We start from the raw sequence: 10,660 nt of genomic DNA, 5'->3' as shown, positions 1-10,660 counted from the left end.
TCAAATAATTCCTGGGTAAAGTTTCAAGAGAGAAACTTACAGCGCAACCCCCCAAAAAACCAAAAAGTAAAACTACAAAACACACAGAAAAATAGTCATGACAGCAGAAACTGCAAACTACACAAGCAGACTTTCAAAAAAAAAAAAGACTTAAGGGAAAATGTTGTATCCCCCAGGAGAACAATGTAGAGAAATATATTTGAAAGTCAAATTTCAAATAATTCCCCTGGGTAAAGTTTCAAGAGAGAAACTTACAGCGCAACCCCCCAAAAAACCAAAAAGTAAAACTACAAAACACACAGAAAAATAGTCATGACAGCAGAAACTGCAAACTACACAAGCAGACTTTCAAAAAAGACTACGTGTATTAAAATTGTCAGGGATGGGGTTTTAGGTCAGTGGTAGAGCACTTGCCTACCAGGTGAGAGAGGCCCAGGTTTTGATCCTTAGTGTGTGTGTGTGGGGAGTCAGAAATAGAATATAAAATTCTTTTATTTAACATGTCAAAAATAAAAGAGGAGATTAAGAAACTAATAGAATACCTAGCATAAGAATGTAAAGTGATATGACTCTGGAAAATTATTTGGCATTTTAAATAAAATTAAACCTATACCCATTTACCCATTCTAATCCTAGGCATTTACCCAAGAGAAAAGATTGCATATATTGGACTGGGGATTTAGCTCACTGACACCTCACTTGCCTCTCAAGTGCAAAGTCCTGAGTTTGAAGAAAAAAATGTATATGTCCACAGAAAGGCTTTATTCATAGTTGCCAAAAATTTAAACTAATCTGTGTGTCCATAAACAGTAGGATGTATAGTTAGGTTTGTGCAGTGGAATTCAGTTTAAAAAAAAGAATTATTGATATACACCCCCAAAATGGATGAAACAGATCCACCACTGGATAACAGAAGGCAGATCCCCCACACCCAGAAATACATGCTGTAAGATTTCCATTTATAAATACTGCAGAGCAGGCAAAAAGTACTCTGTGTTAGTGTAGCTCAGAATAGTGGTTACTTTCAAGGGACTTTTAACTGCAGTGTGGCACAATGGAACTTTCCAAGGTCCTGGAAATATTCCACATTTTAATCTGGGTAATGTTTACATGGATATACATCTAGGTGAAAATGTATCAAGATAGACACTTAATAGTGAGGCATGGTGGAACACACTTGTAATCCCAGTATTCTAGGAGGCTGAGGCAGTGAGTTGCAAGTGGAGCCCAGCCTGAGAAACTTCATGAGACCCTGTATCAAAAAAATTTTGTAAAGGGGGAAGGATATAGCCCAGTGTGAAGGCCCTGAGTTTAATATCCAGTAAAACATACACACACACACAGCCCCCCCCACAGAAAAATACACTTAAGATTCATGTACCTTACAGTATATAAATTAGATATCAGTATAATCACACACACAGAAATATACACTTAAGATTCATGCATTTTACAGTATATAAATTAAATATCAATATAATCAAAGAAGACCTTGATGATTTGGAAAATTACCAACAGAGAATAAAAATTCTAGTTACTGAAATTAGAAATTCAGTTTATAAGAATTTATTATACTAGACATAGCAGAAGAGAAAATTCATGAACTAGAAACCAGAAGAGCTGAAGAAATGCATCACCGAGGGAGGCAAAGCTGTAAAATAGATTGACAGGCTAAGAGATCAATAGAGGGCTCTCTGAGGGTTATCATATATCTAATGGGGGTTCTAGAAATAGAGAACCCCAGCATAGGCTTTATTTGACAAGCTAATGGCTACAGAGATTTTCAAAATTGATGAGTGACATTGATCCTTGGGATAAGGGAGCTCACTGGATTCCAACAAGATAAATATATTTATACAAAAACAATGTAATTACAGAATACTTAAGGAAAAGATATCTTAAAAGCATCAGAGAGAAGAAATGGATTATTAGAAAGTGATGATACTTGGACTGACAACTGACTCTCACCTGTGGGTGCCAAGACAGAGGCGGATGTCTCTTCAAAGCACTGAGAGAATAAGTTACAAACTAGAGTTGTATTTTTAGCAAAAACTGTCTTTCAAGGATAAGAGTGAAATAAAGACATGTTCAGACAACTCAGAAATGAGAATTTCTACCAACCAAACACCAAAGGAATTTTAGGCAGAAGGAAAATTTTGTAGAAGGAATGTCTGAGATGGAAAGATAATGATGAGTAAAATTAATCTGAATAACTGTTGACCAGATAAAATAGTAAATTTTCTCATATAACTTTTGGTACTAAACTATATGGAAGCTAAATAGTGACCAACATTGCCACATAAGTAGGGTGGAGTAGTGATCAAAGTTAGTGCATGCTCTAAATTAAAATCCAAATGGATTAAAGATCTAAATATTAAAACAGAAACATTAAACTTGCTGGAAAGTAAGTTAGGCAGAACTCTGGAAGACATTGGTATAGGAAAAGACTTTATGAACAAATCCTCAGTAGCACGGGAACTAGCAGAAAGAATCAACAACTGGGATCTCATCTTACTAAAAAGCTTCTGTACTTCAAAAGAAACCATTAGCAGAACTAAGAGACAATCTACAATGTGGGAAAAAATTTTTACCAGCTGTACCTCAGACAAAGGACTATTATCAAGGATATATAAAGAACTCAAAACAATCAGTCCCCCCAAATATAAAGACCCGATCCAAAAATGGGCATCCGAAATGAACAGACATTTCTCATACAAAGAAGTGAAAGCAGCAAGAAAATATATGAAAAAATGTTCCACATCACTGGTCATTCGAGAGATGCAGATGAAAACAACACTGAGATTCCACCTCACCCCACAAAGAATGGCTGCTATCAAGAAATCACACAATAACAAATGTTGGCGGGGTTGTGGGGAGAAAGGAACCCTCCTCCATTGTTGGTGGGAGTGCAGACTAGTGCAACCACTATGGAAATCAATATGGAGATACCTCAAAGAGCTTGGACTGGAGGTTCCATTTGACCCAGCCATCCCTCTTCTGGGTATCTTTCCAAGAGAACTAAAAGAATCATATCACAGAGAAGTATGTGCACCCATGTTTATAGCGGCACAGTTTGTGATAGCTAAATCTTGGAAACAACCTATTTGCCCATCCGTTGGAAACTGGATAAAGAAGTTGTGGTTTTTCTATAAAATGGAATATTACTCAGCCATAAAGAGCGAGAGAATAGATTCATTCATAGGAAAATGGATACATATTGAAGATATACTCCTAAGTGAAATAAATAAGTCCCACATGTGTAAATACCAAATAGTTTCCCTGGTGTGAATATTCTGCAACAATGCATAAGATTCTAATAAGATTACTGACATTTAGAAATGGGAGGAAAGGAGCTAAAGGTGTAGAGAAGGTGTGATACGTAGGGGAAGAACAAAAAGGGAAAAGAAAAAAATGTGAGAGAATGAAAAGATGAAAATAAAGTGTTTGTAGATGGGGAGGGGAGGAGGGGGTGAAGGGAGGGCAGAGGTAAGGGGAAAAAAATGAGAATCAAGACTTGCCATGTAAAGGTACATGATCCCAACAATGAATGTAACTGTACTGTATCCCTAAATGTACCAATAAACTCAATAAAAAAAAAAGTTAGTGCATGCTTTTCCAAGGGGGGGGGGTAAAGGTAGTGATTAGATTTGGGGAAATGCAGTATACCTGATAAGATGCTGACAGCAGCCTTCAAAATAATAGGAATGGGGTATTACTTCCAAGTTAGTAACAGTAACAAAATAGAATTTTAAAAACTTGAACAAAAGATTGTTAAATAACAATAAAACAATTTCCAGTGGGTTGTAGTGGTACACACATGTGATCCCAGCACTCTGGGAGGCTGAGGCAGGAGTATCACAAGTTCAAGCCCAGTCTAGACAACTTCCAGACTTACCAAGACCTTGCTTTTTTTCTTTTTTTTGGTACCGGGGATTGAACTCGGGTCTTTGTGTTTGCACGGCAGGCCACCGAATGGCTGAGCTAAATCCCCAGCTCCTCAAGACCTTGTTTTGAAAAAGTAAGAAAGCTTGGTGTGGTGCTGCACATCTATAATCCCAGCACTTGGGAGGCTGAGGCAAGAGGACTACATAGCAAGAGCCTGTCTCAAAAATAAATAAATAAACAAAAATAAGAAAAAGGTTGGAAATGTAGCTCAGTGCAGAAACACTAGGTTCAATCCACGGTACTACTGAAAAGATTTTTCTAATAATACTGTAATCAGCGGAAAAGCCATAGTTTCTAGGCCATAGCAGGCACATGTCATCAGGTTGAAGCAGCCTTGCTTTGGGACATTAATCTGGTTAGAAAATAACTGAGAAAACATGGAAAGCATCTTAACAAGAAGTGTTACAGAATCTGTCATTGGCATTCTCTTCTTGTGGATGGAACACAATCACTGAGTAATTCTAAATAAATACTTAAATCACAGGAATCTAAAAATTGATGTCAAAACAAAAGTTTGAGATTCTATGTCTCACAAAAAATTTCCAAGAGTTTACCATCATCAAATTATGATGCCAGTAATAGTAGTGAGGAGAAATTAAATATTTCATCATGAAGAGTAAATCAGGGTTGACACAAGGGTGGGTATAGAGTGTAACATGTTTTGAAACAAGAATCAGCACATGGTTTGAAATGTGAAAGGAAGTAATTGCCCATCAGCCCAAACCACCTTTATTTTTTATTTTTATTTATTTAGGGTTTTTTTTTTTTTTTTGAGACAGGGTCTCACTATGTAGTTCAGACTGCTCTGGAACTCACTATGTAGCCCAGGCTGATCTCAAACAGTGATCCTCCTACCTCAGCCTCCTGAGTGCTGGGATTACAGGTGTGTGACACCACACCAGGCCTCACCTTTAAAGTATAAAAGGTTTAAGGCAAACTTTAAATTTTTAAAAATTTTAGTAATTGGATTTTTCATGAATGGGACAAAACATCATAGAGGATATGCAGTTCTGTCACCCATTCTAGTTGTTCTACTAAAAGTTTAGGAATGAAAGAGCAATCATGACTTGGAAAGATTCCTGGTCATTTTCAGAAACATTATAATAAGAAAACATTATAAATACATTTATAATTGATGTGCTTTTGTAATCATATACTCTTTGGTGACGCTGTCTTCTGTAAGCTATTATCTGATTAACTGAAACCTAATGAGAAAAGAAGGATGCATCTGAAGTTGAAAATATTTTATTTCTGGGGAAACTGTGTCTATCATAGGCATATGGAATCTAATTTGTGTGCAAAGGCAAATGTTTTCAGTTGGGAATAGAAAAGAAACAAAGAGAAGTTACAACTAATTTAAGTTGATCTCTACAAACTGTGCAAATGTGCTGTGAAATTTGGGCAAGTTATTTCACCTATCAGTGCCAGCTTTTTTATATGAAAAATGAGAATAGATCATGGAATCTGCCTTGAAGTTGGTTGGGAGAACTCAGTGACTATATATATTTATAGCACATAAAGTAGGATCTGACATATAGCAAGCATTTAGAATTATTAATAAAAAAATAAAAATGGGCATTTTTTTCTAGAGACTACTTATGAGATACAATGAGACAACTGGTGGTGTCGTGACATCTAGCTCCTAAATCATGCAAGGTTCCTGCAGAAAAATGTCTGAGGCTGTCTTAATTAAGCCAGAATTCATGGGTGCCATGGAGGCTTTTATACCCAATTACTGTGGAAGCTGATTTTAATAAAATGCATGGCTCTGTCTACACTGGAGCAGCTTACACAAGTGGAAGATTTAATGGTGTTGCTACGTTTATGGAGGATGAGCCAAGAGCTGTATACACACATTGTCATGCAAGTCTTGGGGATTTAATGGTTTTGAGGTTTGTCAGGATATGAAAGAACTCTGAAGTGATCGCAGTACTGTCAATTCTTTGTATGACACTATTTGTGCATCTCTGAAAAGCTGGCAAATTTTCAAAGCATTTGTAAGTAGAGTGAAGGCATAGCATACAGGAAGCTCTGGGGTTGTTGAAAAGATGTTGGATTATTGGTATGATCGAGGAGCTTTTGCAGATTATTCAAACATAGGAAGTTGTATCAGGCTATTCTTGAAATGGACAGGTGGCTGGTGCTGTGAGGGCTTGGCTGACTTTGGTTTCCAAATTCGAATTCACCTTTTGTTTATAAATTTTTAACAAATTTAAACAATAATCTAAGCACTACAAGCATTATTTTTTTCCTTAAAAGCTTCTAGTGGAACCTATAAACATTTTTCTCTTTGCCATCAAAGATGGAAGCAATATTTCATAGTCTGTCATCTGAAAGAAGTGATAAATATTTCAAAACCATTTGGGACAGAACAGAGAAATTATGCCAATAAGTAATTCCCAAAGGTTTCAAAGTGGGAAAAAAATTTTAAAGAAAAAAATGTTCATAGTAATTCAGGTAGTACATTTCCTCTACTATATCAGAAAAACAATTTAGAAAAAATGTTTATTTTTAATAAATAGTGGCCATATAGCTAAAGTTGTAATTATCAAAAACCTAACAGTAAATGAAAGAAATTTCAGAGGCACTAAGGCAGTATATTAAATGAAAAACTATCTAAACATATAAGAATTTTTCGTGTCTGTCTTAGTTGCTTTTCATGTGGCTCAGACAAAATACCCAACACCCAAAGTTGAAGAAGGAAAGGTTTATTTTGGCTCACAGTCTGTAAAAGGTTCAGTTTATAATCAGCTGGCCCCAAGGCAAGGTAGCATGGTGGAAGAAAAATGGTTCATGGCAGGCAGAAGGCAATAAGGCAGCAAGCAGCAAAATAGCAAAACTGCAAGTAACAACAATAACCCTCTTTCTATCCCTTATATTCTGTTCAGGCTGCCAGCCCTTATATCAGGTAACACTCATACCCAAGGAAGGCCTTGCCATTATCCAGTCGCAGAACTATTCCAAACCAATGAGTAGACTGATTTAGTAATCACACACCCTTGATCCCAGCATCACACACTTAATCTCAACATCATGCATTTTAGACCCAGCCATCTCTGAAAAGCCCCACCTATGACTGCATGAAGCTTTGGGGGAATATCTAGCCACAAGCCATAACAGTATCCTTGCCTGTTAGGCCCATATTGCACTTACCTCTTAGTAGTCCCGAGGGACCTCCACAGCCTTCCTTGTGGCCACAGCTGTTACTGGAGGGTGATCAGTCCTCTGACTGCCTAGAAAGGGGGACAATGAGGACTAAAGAAAGAAAGACAATAGATACTTGCGTAATTTCAAAGTACATGCAGGGATGGGCTGTCAGTGCCTCAGAGTGGTCAAAGACAGAGACACTCTGAGCTAGCCATTATTTATTGGGTATACACAGTAATTGGAGGGAGTATCCAGTGACTTATGAGGTATCATAATCCCCTTGTTGATGAGGATCTTATGCTGATGAGGATCATAGGTTGATGAGGATCTTAGGTGGCTGAATATCGTATGTTGATGACAGTGGTAAGATGGGACAAGGTAGCAGGCTAAAACAGAAGTTGTCCTTCCCCCAGGTGAAACGTTGCTCATTTGTGATTGCTACTTGCTTCTCGAAGAACCAGGATGACTTCAGCTGATGCATACTTGCCCCTGAGTGTCACAGTATCATGGGACCATTGAGGCCTCAACTTATGATGGGAGGCAAAACAGTTATGATTTTTTATGCCATGGCCAGCTTGCAGGCAAGGTGACATTGAGCCTTAGATAGCTGTAGTCATACTTGAATTAAGAAATAATTTTCCCCCAGAATTTATGTAGAATGGCTCTCAACAAAGCTGGTTGCATCAAGGTGCTCCTTGTGGGCTCACTTGATTTGGGACCTGGCTGCAACAATGAGTATCTCCCTCAGGCACTTGAACTAAGTGACCCAGAGAGAAGTGATATTTGGTGATGGGTAAACCAAGGAGATGGCCAGTGCAAAAAGCCCCGAGGGCTGGGCCTTCATGTGAGTCTAGAATAGCAGCCCCTGCAGACAGGCCATCTTGGCTTCAGTCCTCTTTCATTGACTTGTTTGACTCAAGGTCAGGAGCACACCCTTTATCATGGAACTGCTACACCCATGTTTACTTCCCTCAAGCAGCAATGAAGACTTTGAGAGCAGCCCTCTCTCTTGCTATCTCTCACATCCTCTTCTATAGACACCTTCCAGATACTGTAGGGTAAGAGGATGGTGAAGAAATCTGACCAGGCAAAGGATTTGATGAATGAGGAGGGCATGTCAGGAGAGACTCTGGACTCAAACCTGGATTCTGGGATAGTGGACACCACTGCCTGGGAGTGGCCTGAAGGGAAACAGAAAAATCTCAGGATCCTGGTGTTGCGGACAGGGTCCTAATTGTATAGGGTGGTCCCATGTGAGCCCAGGTTCCTTAGCCCCAGAGCTTCAAAGATATCTCTTGCCTGGCCTCATAGGCTCGTTTATAGCAGATCTTGGGTCACCCTGCTAGTGTCTCCCTGTCCCCATGCCGTGCCCATGGCCTGCTCCTGAGCTTTTTGCCGGCCATCATGCATTCTACTGCCATCAGTGCCAACCCTGCTCACCCCTCCAGGCCTCTTCCAGGCAATGTTCTCCTCATCCTTCCCCTAAGGAGTGCCCTCGGGGCTCTTGGGCCACCCCTTACCCTTGCATTTGCCTGTCTCAGGAAAGTCAGGTAGCAGAACCACGGTATGACAAGAACAAGACAGCTACTGCCCTTCACTTCCAGACTGGTAGTTTGGGAATTCCCCCCACCCCTTTTGCCTCACTTTACAGCTTCTGCCCAGAAAGAAAGAAGAGTCAGAAGAGGCTTCTTTCTCCACCTCTATGGATAGGTTTCCAATACTGCCTTTCTTCTCATGTCCAGGGAGCCCCTGGTGTCAGGCATTCTCTCACCTTCTGCCTCCCCAGAGGCTCAGAGATGCTCCCTGCAGCTTCGGCCCACTCACTTACCCCTGCCCAGCTGTTTCTTCTCCTTTGCAACATCAGCCTGCCCATCCCAGCACCTTGCTGGTGAGCTGGGTGAGCCCAGGAGTCTGGTAACCTAGATTGGGGTGAGCCTTTTGTTATCCTAAAGAGCCAGCTGGCAGCCTTCCTGGAGGCCCTTCACTTCTCCACGGATTGATCCCAAAATATGTACTAAGTGCCCATTCTGTGCAAAGCATTGTGGTTGGTGCTGAGGACAGAACCAAGAGCAGGACACAGCATGGCTGCTTCCTCTTGGAACTTAGCTCATTGGCTGGAATAGAAAAAGCTGCAGGACACAGCATGGCTGCTTCCTCTTGGAACTTAGCTCATTGGCTGGAATAGAACAAGCTGCAGGACACCGACACTGCAGTGTGAATGGTGTAGGGTCATGGCATGGATTAGGGAGCACATGCTAGGACAGTATCAGAGACACCAACCATCTCTTGTTCCACACAAATTCCCATCAGAAGAAACTCTGGCCCAAACACTGATATTCTGAACCACGTCCACCACCTCACTTCTCCAGAGTGGACACAGGGTCCATGGGAGCCTGTCCATAGCCTGGCCAGTGACCCTAAAAGTGGCTCCAAAAGGCTTCTCATGCTCAGAAATGAGAACTATAAGAGACACAGAGGGAATGGCCTCATAGGTCCCAAAGTCACAGGGAACAGGGAAGTGTGAGCAGAAAAACTGTGCTGAAAGAGAGAGGGGAGAAGGGAGCCCTGAGAGCAGAGTTCTGGCCTCCAGGACCTGCTCCCCCACCATGTACACATTAAAACACACAGCCACACAATGAACTGGACCCCAAAAGAAAGGCTCATATGTAGGCCAGGTACAAGCAGGAATGGCCTAGGCCAGTGATGGTGAAGCTTTTACAGCTTGCAATGATACAAACACCCTACTGTGGCGCTCAGGCCATAGGTTTGCCAATGGGCTAAGCCAAGGAAAGGGCTAAGGATGTGAAGGACGGGAAGCAGCAGGAGCCACCAGAGAGGAGAACAGTGGGAGCGTGTTTGTCATGGTATGAATAAGGCCTCCGGAGGACATGGGCCACCCAGTTGTTATAACCACAGCTACCACAACTGGGAGCAAAATGGTAGAAATTTTAAACAGCAGAACTATATTTGCTTGAGCAGCATAAATACATCTGCCTACTCTTCCTTCTTTTGTTCCTGCATTCTCTTCCTTCCTTCTTCCTCCCTCTCTTCTTCCTCCCTTCTCTCCCACCCATATTCTCCTTCCAAATTACACTATCTTCTTCTTACCAGGGTAATACACACTCACAGGAGAAAAACTAGAAGATACAGAAATGTAAAATGAGCTAAGTAAAAATTTCTCAAAACCCCACCACCCAGATACCATTTAAAACCCTTACTGTTACTAATATTAATAATAGTTGGCATTTACTGATTTCTAGACACAGGACACTGTTCTAAGACTTTCCATGCATTATTTTATTGAATCTTCATGACCCTACACAATAGGTGCTCTTTTTTTTAACTCGAGCTAAAAGATGAGGACATTGTTTAAGCAGGTGGTAAATTGGGATTTTTAATCCAGGGAAGCTGACTCAAGTATTAAAACTTTGGTGTACATATTTGTGGTCTTTGAAAAAAAGATCATAAACTAAAATAGACCCCTTTTCTGTTTTTTTGTACGAAATGTATTTTTAAAAAATTTCAAATAATGCGTAGTCATACTTTATATTGCTCAAGTACTATATTG

This window comes from Fukomys damarensis, unplaced genomic scaffold (genome assembly GCF_012274545.1).
Source record: "Fukomys damarensis isolate Sample0158 unplaced genomic scaffold, DMR_v1.0_HiC HiC_scaffold_2, whole genome shotgun sequence".
Lineage (NCBI taxonomy): Eukaryota > Metazoa > Chordata > Mammalia > Rodentia > Bathyergidae > Fukomys > Fukomys damarensis.
The sequence above is the reverse complement of the archived record's forward strand: the minus strand, read 5'-3'. Positions refer to the sequence as shown.